The sequence below is a fragment of the Ascidiella aspersa genome, chromosome 7, assembly GCF_963924565.1.
Source record: "Ascidiella aspersa chromosome 7, kaAscAspe10.2, whole genome shotgun sequence".
NCBI classification, from domain to species: Eukaryota; Metazoa; Chordata; class Ascidiacea; order Phlebobranchia; family Ascidiidae; genus Ascidiella; species Ascidiella aspersa.
This window is the reverse complement of record NC_139453.1, coordinates 30,551,823-30,564,552: the sequence shown is the minus strand read 5'-3', so window position 1 is coordinate 30,564,552 and position 12,730 is coordinate 30,551,823.

Genomic DNA, 12,730 nt, shown 5'->3' with positions numbered 1-12,730 from the left:
TCGCGTTTAATATTACACAAAAACATGTTTATCATAATCTTAGATAAAACATATAGTTAAGATCCGCTGGAATACTTGGATTACGAGATTATTCACCAGTGCCCAATAGAAAAGTTTTGTCTAAGAACCTGCAAAAAAACTTTGAACGTTTTCGACGATCGGAACAAAAATCTCCATTATCGGACATCCCTACTGTGTCACCACAACCAAAACTTTTATTAAAATAAAGAAAGTAAAATGAAATACGGCTTGAAAATGAATGTCAAAGTCGCAAAAGTCGAGTATATTAAAATCATCTTAGTAAAAACGTTCTAAAATAAATTCGTCTAAATAAAGTGTGACAAAAATATGTTCAAATCAAATTAAATTTTGGCATTAAGATGATGCCCAAACCTTTGTACCTTTGACATTCATTTTCAAGCTACATTAGAGATCCGTGTATGTTGTAAGCAAAAATGAAATGTTGTTTTCAGAAAGGAGCATGTCAGTTAAACAAGACTGTCGATGTGAGAGTGGCGAGCAATATGGCGGTCAGTAACGAATCCGAATTAGGTTGGATGCTTTTTATGAATGGTCCAGTAGCGGTGTCAATCTACATCCCAAGATCCTTTCAATTGATCGCAAACGATACAGGTATTTCGATAAAGTTTTTTTGCTATCGCCTATTAAATAGTGAAAAACGTGCGACCATCTGTCTGTCTCGGTGTTGTAAACAATTCAGTTTAAAACGATTTTAGTGCCAGTCTGGTCATATGTAAAATAACTTAAATTCAAGTCCCAGTCCAAGTCCAAGTCATCAGTTATATAAGTCAGGTCTTTATTAAAGCAGGTCGTCTTCAAAGCAAATAACTGACATAAAAAATCAATTAACGAATAAAATTAGTAAACTCGTCCAATTTGGAGCAATAAGACAACTAAAAGCTAAGAAAACCCGTATGTAGCAATCTGGTGGTTCTACGTGCAACAATAGAGACAAATAACTCAATTTCATAACAAAATGAAAAAGACACTTCATTTCAACCAAAGTCATTCATTTGAGGCAATGACTTAAGTCGAATGTCCAAAACGCTTCAAGCAAATTAAAGTCAGTTCATCAAAACGACTTTAGTCAAGTCATTTTACTAAGTGATTTAAATGCAATAATTCATTAAAACACTGTTCTGTCTTTAGTATTGTTTCCCCAAAAGAAAATCTTCTTAGCCCAAAGATGCCCTTGCCCTGCTTACTATGGCATGCTCTGCGGTGTGAACTCATAAATACAAAGTGCAATTTATTACAAGGTAGATTATATTAATTGCAAAATGTTGAGCAATGTGCGAATAGCTTTCTAGTCATTGCGTCACGTTACCACTAATTGATAGGCCTACCCATCAAAAGTTTTTTTTAACTCAGCGCGACTAGACTGAATTTCAGCTACATATTTTCACACGAGTTCGCTCGAGAACAGCAGGTATTTTTAAGATTAGTTGTTTTATGTAGCGTTCTGACGTAAGTTTGTGACGTCTTAGTTTATTTATGCCCCCAACCCCTAACAAAAATCTTGAATATTTCCCGCATATTTATGACACTATATCAGAAATAATTTCCCTTGCAGACGTGTACGACTCAACAGAGCCCGGGATAGGCTGGCATGCTGTGCTGGTTGTTGGGTGGGGAACCAATGATCAAAACGTTGATTACTGGATCATCAAAAACAGGTGAAATCTAATTGTAATTTACAGAAGGAAATAAAAAGCCATAAAGTTGAAACAAAAACGTTAGTTAATAAACAAAATAAGCGGACCCTACTTTTAAAACAAACTTTTCTATTTTGCTTCTGTTATTTAGTTGGGGAAGTGAGTGGGGAGGTGGTGGCTATGCACTGATGAAAAAGGGAGTCAACTGTTGCCTGATTGGAAATTATGGCTTCATTGCCTTTTAGGAGATACCACAAACCGGGGATAATGAAGCTGAAAAGTCGAAAGAAAATTAACTCTTTTCTTGTATTATTTGTAACCTATAGCTTTACCGCGCTTTCCTTTATGCGACTTACGAAGTTCACGCTCCGCAAAACGCATAATCGTTTTGTTTTGAACTTTGTATAACCTCTGTATCTCAACGTAAAACATTCAATAAACCTCCTTTAAATTAAAAAAATGAATGTTTATCTAACCAAGGCAAACATTCTGTCATTTAGGGTCAGGAAAGGTGAGAACATAAACTAATTATTTGCTACATACATTTTTCATATCAAGCCTATCCTAAGGAACATCGTTAAAAGAGCTACGTTTATGTTAGCCATACTAACTAACACAGTATAAGTACTATGTCAGTACCATAAAATTCGTGCATCAAAGCAAGCACGTTGAAATTATTTAATATCACAAATTCAACAATCCTAATACAATTGCGACAAGAAAGATATTAAGTTATTTATTTATATTCCGAAAACAGTTATTCCGAAGACTCCGTTGTTGAAACATAAAAGTAGAAAAATAATGCCGACATTTTCTAAATGGATCATTCGCACTCAATTGTTAAGCTTTAGTTGAGATGCAGGAACGAATAACTAAAATGGGTTAAGAACCAGAATATTGCCTGCAAAGTTTTGCGGAACACGCATAGTAGGCTATAAACTTCCTTGCTGATATTAATTTAATGTTGTTAAACTTACATAAATAAAATTTTCTGAAATTTGATAGGATAGCAGAGTACGCACTTGCCAATCATTTTCCTCAAACAGCCACCTACATTTTTTTACTTTTATTTATGTGTTTATAATGATTTTTTTTGCCAATCGCTTTGTGCAAAGCATTTTCCCGCCAAAATGCTCAGATGGTTTCGATAGATCGCTAGCGTGACGTCATAGTTTGGTTACGTCACAATGCCTCGATCGCCATCTTGATTAAGAATTCTTGTCAAGTGAAAAGTATTAGTTTGGATAGCAAACATCAATGGACAGGCAGCTATATAATGGTTTCTTAACTGAAATATTCACCAAAATGGACGAAGTTTCGACATTTAAATGGGTAAAATATTTTTTTTTTTTTCTTTTTCTTTTTAACTTTTGCGGTTGCTTTAATTATGAAAAAGTAAATTGCAAACCTACATCGTGTTTCGGGGATTTTTTAGTTGCTATTGTAACTGTCGTTTTTGACGGTCTTTTGATATAATTAAAAGTGTAAGAGGAAAAACATCTGCCACAAATATATTTGCTGCCGACTTTCGTGGCACATTTTCGTGCTGCAAATAGTTCACAAACATTACAACAACAAATTCCTCTTAGCACACTGCTTCTATTTGAACCACTAGTCAAGCGAAAACTCCAGTCTTGCCGTGTTTGGATATCAGCTATACAAGAGGTGGGCAACATCTGGCCAGCCAAGCAATTTAATCCGGCCCGCGCCTTGTTGTTCGTACCTGAGTAAAAACAAACTCGACATTCTATATGCTTGCTTGTATTACATATGTATACAACAATATTTCTAGAGACGAATCCAGTCATGGCCCCGAATAACTCTTTCTGTTTCCTGTTTCAAATAATATAATTTAATTGTTTTCGCGCTTCGTGCGATATATTTTGCCGCTCGTAAGAACTTGCTAAACCAAAACATTCCCAGCAAAACGCGCCGTTATGTGAAGACACACATTTCCGCTGCCCTAAAAAAGGTTTTTCGTGCTATGACACGTAACCTGGTTCCGTCATGCGAAGTGTAAATATATTTATGTGTTGGCGTTTTGATATAACCTGTTGGTCGCCAGTTAAATACAGAAAGGTTGTGTTGCTTGCCGGTCTGGCCGGCTTCCCCATACCAGCCAACAAAAACTGTGTGGATTTTTATAATCAGACATTGGAAACTTAAAGCATTGGAAACTTAAAGATTAGTTACCTTGCAGCTGTTCGGTTAATCGGTTAACGGCCACACAACTTGATAGCGCCATTGTAACGAGCAATGTGCATATATTTTATCTGTGCTCAATGCGTCACGCCCCCTCTAAATCTCGACATCCAAACCATATTTGAACCTTAAAGACGATGGCCTTGTTACTTCTGTGAAGAACCAGGGCCAGTGTGGAAGCTGCTATGCCTTCGCAGCCGTAAGTTTTAGCCTAAAAAAATCTAGCCCTTCCTGAAAGTTTGTTGGTTTTTCTGAAATGTTTGAAGTACCTGAGAAGCAGGACCACCTGTGTGGGCAATTTGCGATTCTATAAAACTTTAATTAATGAAAAAGGCTATTTTGTATTAGGCCTTTAGGGTTTTTCGCTCAGCGACCATGAAATTCTCAACACATTGTTTATAATTTTTGTGTTAGGCAAGGGTAAGTATTATTAAATTATCCTTGATTGCGCTGTTTTAATGATTTATGCCCTTATAAATAAAACTGACCGAAAAAAGCTTTTCCTTGATAGTTAAGGCATAAAACGATTTGCTCTCAAGTTTTGGCGGATGTAAGTGAGTTGCATATTTCGCAAAACGTAATTATTACATGAATATAAGTTCCATAACAGCGATCGTTAAATTCTTAAAACATTCGTTAATGTTTGGGTTAAGCCAGGGTAAGAAATATTAGATTAAATTAAGCCAAATTGCCCTGCTTATGATTTATGTTCTTAACCATAAATGTGGGGCATCTGCTCAGCCTAAAGGCCCAAGGAGTAAAAAAGCTTATCTTTGATATTTAAGACATGAAACGACTTGCTTTTAAAAATGAGGTGAAAATTTCGCGAATCGTAAAATAATATAAGTTTCAATTTACCAGACATCGCCAACAAATTAACAGATGTTAATATTGAAGAACAGATGTGCTTAATGGTTAGAACATTGTTGTTTCAGGTCGGTGTACTGGAGACACAAAACGCAGCTTTTTTTTCCCACAAACTTGTGAGTCTGAGCGCCCAGCAACTTGTTGATTGTTCCGACAACCATGGATGCAATGGAGGCTCTTTTTTCAAATGCTTCGAATACGCCAAAAACGGTTTGGCTACAAATGAAAACTACCCTTATAAGGGAAAGGTAGACTGAAACTAACAAATATGTCTGAGTGCAAGTTTAAGTAATAGGCCTATTGATATGAACCTGTCATATTGGTGCTACATGTTTGAAATGAAACCAAGATTTTTTTGTCGTGATTGCAAATACTTGCTACCTTTTGCGTTTAATTTTACAAAAAAAAAATCCTTATAACCAACTAAATGAATACGATTGCAAGGACTGTGACCTATCCCTTCTAAAATCGTTCTTTATCAACCATATGGGAAGTGTTATTCAGTTGAACATCAACTAGTTGTTGTCTAATCTAACCTTACTGGCAACATAATCGCTAATCGATCAACCGAGTCGGTTAGTCTAATGTCTCCCGGTGCACTATGACGACATATTTATCATAATCATGGCAAAGTCGCCCGTCTATTGTCGACGCCATATGGTCGCCGGTCGGTCGCTGGTATATCTCGCTGGTATATCTCGCTGGTATATCTCGCTGGTATATCTCGCTGGTATATCTCGCTGGTATATCTCGCTGGTATATCTCGCTGGTATATCTCGCTGGTATATCTCGCTGGTATATCTCGCTGGTATATCTTAAAGAGACAGACAGAGCAACGTCGCTCATAGTACTTCACTTTGCGATAGAAAATAAAAAGAAATCCCATAATGCTTCTGAATAAACTTTACTTTTGGGTTAAAAGATGCATGTCTTTATTTCTATATCCCAATCAAGTCGGGTTTCAAGGGATATCGATCCGGATAATCATTCTATTTGAATAAGATATACCGGAAGTCATGTGCTTCCAGACAGAAAAAACTAGTCTCTTTCTGAGAAAGTCGCGCATCTCAAACGCCGTCGCAAACCGGTCAGGGGTAAACTTTTATTTTCAAAGGTTTTTTCTTAGTAGAAAGAAAGTGGCCCAAATAATAGATAAAAGATTCATTCTTTTATTAGCAAACGTTTCGGCAATTTATTTTGCCATCATCAGTGCAGTGAGTGAGACTAAGATAAAAACGAGTCACTATATAGACGCTCGGACGTTTTAGAACGTTATATAAACAGAAAAGAAAGTCGCGAAGTAACGGAGATAAGAACTGCAACGAAAAATTACATCAGTAAGGCGAAAGGAGGGCAAAGATAAGACAATGAGGTCAATGGGAAGCAACAGATACACGTAAGAGGGAATTAGTAATAAATTAAAAATAAAATATGAACACGACGATGGAATTGCGCGAATATACCATTTAAGTATTAAACAAATACAGGGGGACTGAGACCGTATTAACATTGAATTCCCTCTTACGTGTATCTTGTTGCTTCCCATTGACCTCATTGTCTTATCTTTGCCCTCCTTTCGCCTTACTGATGTAATTTTTCGTTGCAGTTCTTATCTCCGTTAGTTGCGACTTCCTTTTCTGTTTATATAACGTTCTAAAACGTCCGAGCGTATATATAGTGACTCGTTTTTATCTTAGCCTCACTTACTGCACTGATGATGGCAAAATAAATTGCCGAAACGTTTGCTAATAAAAGAATGAATCTTTTATCTATTATTTGGGCCACTCTCTTTCTACTGAAGATAATCAACATATCCTTGTTTAGTGTTCCTTTTTTTCTTACCTTTAAGACAGTTTAATTATTTCCTTGAATATCAAGCAAGTTTAAACTATTGCTGTTACAACTTAAAGTTTTACGTTTGTTAGTAATTCTGGACCGATAAATGTCACAGGTTTTCGTCATTTAAAAGTTGTATGACACGCCTAGACAAGTGTTATGTGCAGCAGACGGGTTTTGTTGTCGTTCCATTACAGAAACAACACACAACGCTGCACTTTGGTTCCATGTCAAATTGTCACAATATTTAGTATAGGCCTAACCGCGCAAAATTTAGATAGATTTCACAAGCTATTGCGGTTATTGTCATTTTAATTTGTTAGGTTTATATCGACAAAAAACGCCAATAGTCCTTTTGTAGAATTAAACTGGTATATACTGCGTTTATTGCGTCAGTTATAATAAAGCCTTTTTTTAAATGGGATTATTTTTACGTTGGATGCAGTTTGGATGCACACAACATTGTGTTTGGTTTCATACTTTGTTGCATTGTACAAAAAAACTGTGTAAAAAGAGTAATTTAACACACAAGACGAAAAATTTAATTCGATTTTTTACAGCCACGTAGATTAGAGCGATAACAATTTATACGACGCCAGTTGATTCAATCCGTATAAAGTTACAGTCCTAATTGTGGGAAAGCAATAAGTTAACCTGTTTCATACACAATCAGCGGCAAACAGTCAAGGGACGACCCGAAGGCAACACGTAAACGCCAAAACACACCACATGTTATGAAATTTATTGCTACTATTTATAACTTCTTGAAGTAAAATCTGTTAAAAACTCGCAAAATTTAGGCAGAGTTTGCAAAAGATTGCCTTTGTTGTCACAGTTTAAACAGTAGGCCTAAGCAATTTATATTTCAAATGGGCTACGGGTTTGTCTGACGTTGGACGCAGCTTAATATGGCGTTTATTGCATAGTAAGGCGATTTTTCTTAACTTATGGGTTGCCAAGCAAAAATGCGTCGCCGTTTAATTTGATTTGGTTGTCGACTGCAGTAGTTTTAAGTGAAACGCAATTTCTATCATTCGGAGTTTCTAATCGTTTAGATCGCATTAATTCTTTCTCGACTTTTTCGGCTTTGACATTCATTTTCAAGCTACATTACAGATCCTTGAATATTTACAGAAAGGGCCGTGCCAGTTAAAAAAGGCTGCCGAGGTAAAAGTGGCAAAAATTATTGCGATCAGAAACGAGAACTCGTTGGGTTTCAACCTTACCTTCCAATGTTCGACAGCGGTTGCAATCTTCATCCCAAGATCATTTCATCTCCTTAAAAACGGCACAGGTATTTCGATAAAATTTTTCGGTACATTTTTTATTTTATTAAATAGTGAAAAACATACAAGGGTGCACCAGGCCGTCTTTCTTTCTCAGTGTTGTAAACAAGTCAGTTTAAAAAGACTTAAATCTCAGTATAGTCATTTGTGAAATAACTTAAATCCAAGTCAAATCTTTCCAAAAAATAACAAGTCAAGTCCCAGTCCAAGTCATCGGATACCAAAGTCAAGTCATTATTAGGACAAGTCAATAAGTCAACTAAAAGCTAGGAAAAAACGCTAAGTAGCAATCTAATTGTTTTACGTGCAACATTAAATAAATACCTCAATTTTATAACTAAATGTAAAATAAAAACACTTAATTTTAACCCAAGTCGTGACTTAAGTCCAAAGTCAAGTCTGTGTCCAATAGACTTAAGTCAAGTCATTTTACCACACAACAAATCGTTGATTTAAATCATTACAACACAGTTCTGTCTTCAGTATTGTTTCCCCTTTAAGGAAATCCTCTCAGCCCAAGAAATAGCAGATGTTTTTAAGATTATTAACGCAGACTAAGCTTCTATACCACTCTATCTTTTCAACATCTGATCACGTGGATGGCCTTATCTGCTATCGGCGACCTACCTTCTAATCGCCGCACACCCGGTTTAGATTATGTGTCTATCCACGTTTCCTTCTTTCTGATGTCTGCCTTAGCACTATATATACACTTACCATCAGTGACTTCTCCCTATGTTAAAAATGAATAAAGAATTATTCGAAACGTTCAAAATGATACCTACTTGTGTATGGGCTTCGATATTCTTATTACGTTTTTAAGATTAGTTGTTTTATAATTTAGCGTTTTGACGTAACTTTGTGGCGTCTTAGTTTATTTATGCCCAAATCCCTAACAAAAATCCTGGATTCTTCCCCGCATATTTATGACACTCATGACAAAAATAATTTCCTTTACAGACGTTTACGACTCAACAGAGCCCGGGACAGGCTGGCATGCTGTGCTGGTTATTGGATACGGAACCAATGATCAAAACGTTGATTACTGGATCATCAAAAACAGGTGAAGTCTAATTGTTAACCACAGAAATACAGTTAAGTAACAAAAAAGAGAATGTGTACGTAGAATTAAAAAGTTGTGTACGTCCCGGGGATTTTAATCAGGTGGGCTGACAGTTCATTTGAATTAAGAAAACGAAATTCCTTTTCGGCGAAATACTTTTCTTTTAAAATGTACCAAAACCTAAATGCCAACCCCAACCCTAATTAAAATCCGCGCATCACTCAATGGGCAATTACTTTTCGCAAAGATTGTTTCGTGTTCCTTAAAAAATAACTGCAAAACCAAAAACGTGTTATTTTTTATATGCATTTGAAAACTTTAAACACTTAATAGACATTTTAACTTATCTTAAAAGATACAGCCAACACCAGGGCCTGTTAACCATTTTTTTTGGAACAAATTGTTTTGAGTGCCCCTCGCAAAAGCAATTATTTATATTGCACTCTGCTATCAGACTCATTCACGAACGTAGATTTATTGAATCGCAGAATCATCTAACATCCCAATAAAGCCATCAAAATGGTAGACCCTTAAAAAGTCTGGTACACCCATAGGCGTATAATACAACCGATTGGAAAGCACTGGCATACACTAGAGCCATGAAAGTAATGCAAAAGCTTTGGTGAATATACAACAAGCACGGAACCTACTTTTATAACAACTTTTATATTTTGCTTCTGTTACACAGTTGTCGAACATACTACAACCTATACAAACGATACAAATGCAGAAAATATCTTGCAGAAGTAATCAGACTTTCTGGTATTAAGATGTCTATTTATTTTCACAGTTGGGGGACTACTTGGGGAGGCGGTGGCTACTGTCTGATGAAAAGAGGAGTGAAGTGTTGTAGGATTGGAGATTACGGCGGCATTGCTTATTTAGCCCAGAAATGGCAGACATCACAAACCGGGGATAATGAAGCTGAAAAGTCGGAAGAAAATTAAACTATTTTGTTGTATTATTTGTAACGGAGCTTTACCACACTTCCCTTTTTGAGACTTAAGAAATTCACCCTCCGTAAGTCGCATAATCGTTTTTATTTTGAACGTTGTATAACCTCTGCATCTCAACGTAACATATTTGCTTAATCTGCTTTAAATTAAAAAAAATAGTATTTATCTAACCGAGTCAAACGTTCTGTCATGAAGTGTGAGGAAAGGTAGGAACATAAAGTAATTATTAGCTTCAATAATTTTCATATCTTGCCTATCCCTAGGAACATCGTTGAAAGAGCTACGTTTATGTTAGCCACGCCAAATAACACATTACAAATACTATGTCAGTACCATAAAGTTCGTATATCAAAGCAAGCACGTTGAAGATTTTTAATATGACAAATCTATCAATCTTAATACAATTGCGACAAGAAAAACATTAAGTAATGTATTTATATTCCAAGAACAGTTATTCCGAAGACTCCGTTGTTGAAAAATAAAAGCAGAAAAACAATCCCGACATATTCTAAATGGATCATTCGCACTCAATTGCTAAGCTTTAGTTGAGAAGCAGGAACGAATAACTAAAATGGGTGGGGGGGACCAGAATATTGCTCGCAAAGTTTTGCGGAACACGCATAGTAGGCTATAAACTTCCTTGCTGATATGAATTTAATGTTGTTAAACTTACATAAATACAATTTTCTGAAATTTGATAGAATAGCAGAGTACGCACTTGCCAATCATTTTCCTCAAACAGCCATCTACATTTTTTTACTTTTATTTATGTGTTTATAATGATTTTTTTTTACCAATCGCTTTGTGCAAACATTTTCCCACCAAAATGCTCAGATGGTTTCGATAGATCGCTAGCGTGACGTCATAGTTTGGTTACGTCACAATGCTTCGAATCCTTGTCAAGTGAAACGTACTAGTTTCGATAGCAAACATCAATGAACAGGCAGCTAAATAATGGTTCTTAACTGAAAAATTCACCAAAATGGACGAAGTTTCGGCATTTTAATGGGTAAAATATACTTTTTTGCGGTTGCTTTAATTATGAAAAAGTAAATTGCAAACCTACATCGTGTTTCGGGGCTTTTTTAGTTGCTGTTGTTAATGTCGTTTATGACGGTCTTTTAATATAATTCAAAGTGTAAGAGGAAAAACATCTGCCACAAATATGTGCTGCCGACTTTCGTGGCACATTTTCGTGCTGGAAATAGTTCACAAACATTACAACAACAAATTCCTCTGAGCACACTGCTTCTATTTGAACCACTAGTCAAGCAAAACACTCCAGTCTTGCCGTGTTTGGATATCAGCTATACAAGAGGTGGGCAACATCTGGCCAGCCAAGCAATTTAATCCGGCCCGCGCCTTGTTGTTCGTACCTGAGTAAAAACAAACTCGACATTCTATATGCTTGCTTGTAGCACATATGTATACACCAATATTTCTAAAGTCGAATCCAGTCATGGCCCCGAATAACTCTTTCTGTTTCCTGTTTCAAATAATATAATTTAATTGTTTTCGCGCTTCGTGCGATATATTTTGCCGCTCGTAAGAACTTGCTAAACCAAAACATTCCCAGCAAAACGCGCCGTTATGTGAAGACACATATTTCCGCTGCCCTAAAAAAGGTTTTTCGTGCTATGACACGTAACGTGTTTCCGTCATGCGAAGTGTAAATATATTTATGTGTTGGCGTTTCGATATAACCTGTTGGTCGCCAGTTAAATACAGAAAGGTTTTGTTGCTTGCCGGCCTGGCCGGCTTCCCCATACCAGCCAACAAAAACTGTGTGGATTTATAATCAGACATTGGAAACTTAAAGCATTGGAAACTTAAAGATTAGTTACCTTGCAGCTGTTCGGTTAATCGGTTAACGGCCACACAACTTGATAGCGCCATTGTAACGAGCAATGTGCATATATTTTATCTGTGCTCAATGCGTCACGCTCCCTCTAAATCTGAATTAAAATTGGATTTTCAAACAAAATAGGCACACTTTTGTATTACAAAACTCACTATATTCTAATATAAGTTGTTTGATGGCTTCGCAGTATGACGGAATTTTAAATATATACAAGATTTTATTTTTTAACCCGGTCTGTCACAACATCTTCTGTTTCTCATGCAGCCGCGGTAAAAAATACTTTATATATATACTCCTCTTTATTTTTCAATATTTTGGCACTCAATAAAATCTCCACAAAAGTCACATGCATGTTTTTAGACTGGAGTTATTTAACTTCTTTAAACGTTTAATTTTTACCTGTTTATTGAATTTTTGACATCTGACATAATAAAAAGACCCACCAGGCATAACTTACTTTAACAAGGCTACAAAAAGTTAAAATTTGTTCACGGATTCCTATATAAGCTTGTTTTAAGATGTTACGAGAATTGAGTGCAACATAGTTGAGGTCTCTTATTATGCTTTAGTAAACAATAAATTAAAACAACAAAAAATCTGGTTTTAGCACAGGTACAGGAAGAGACGTTTCGGAAACCTAGTACAGCAGTCAATAAAATCCAGTCAAAATGGTTTCGATTCTTGGCTAGCGTGACGTCATACTTTCATTACTTCATAATGCCTCCGCCCGCACGCCATCGACCACTTGAAAATTTTAAAGCGAAGCGTTCTAGTTTCGAAAGCATCTTAAACACTTGGCAGGGTAGCCCCCCTACGAAGGTTTCATAATCAGGGGGTTCCACAAATATTTGCTGCAGAGTTTCGGGGCAAAATTTTCGTGCTGCAAAAAGTCACAAACATTACATCAACAAATTCCTCTAAAGACACTGGTTCTGGGCTAACAACGATGTATCAAAATGGGCAAAGACATTCTATGAACTTAA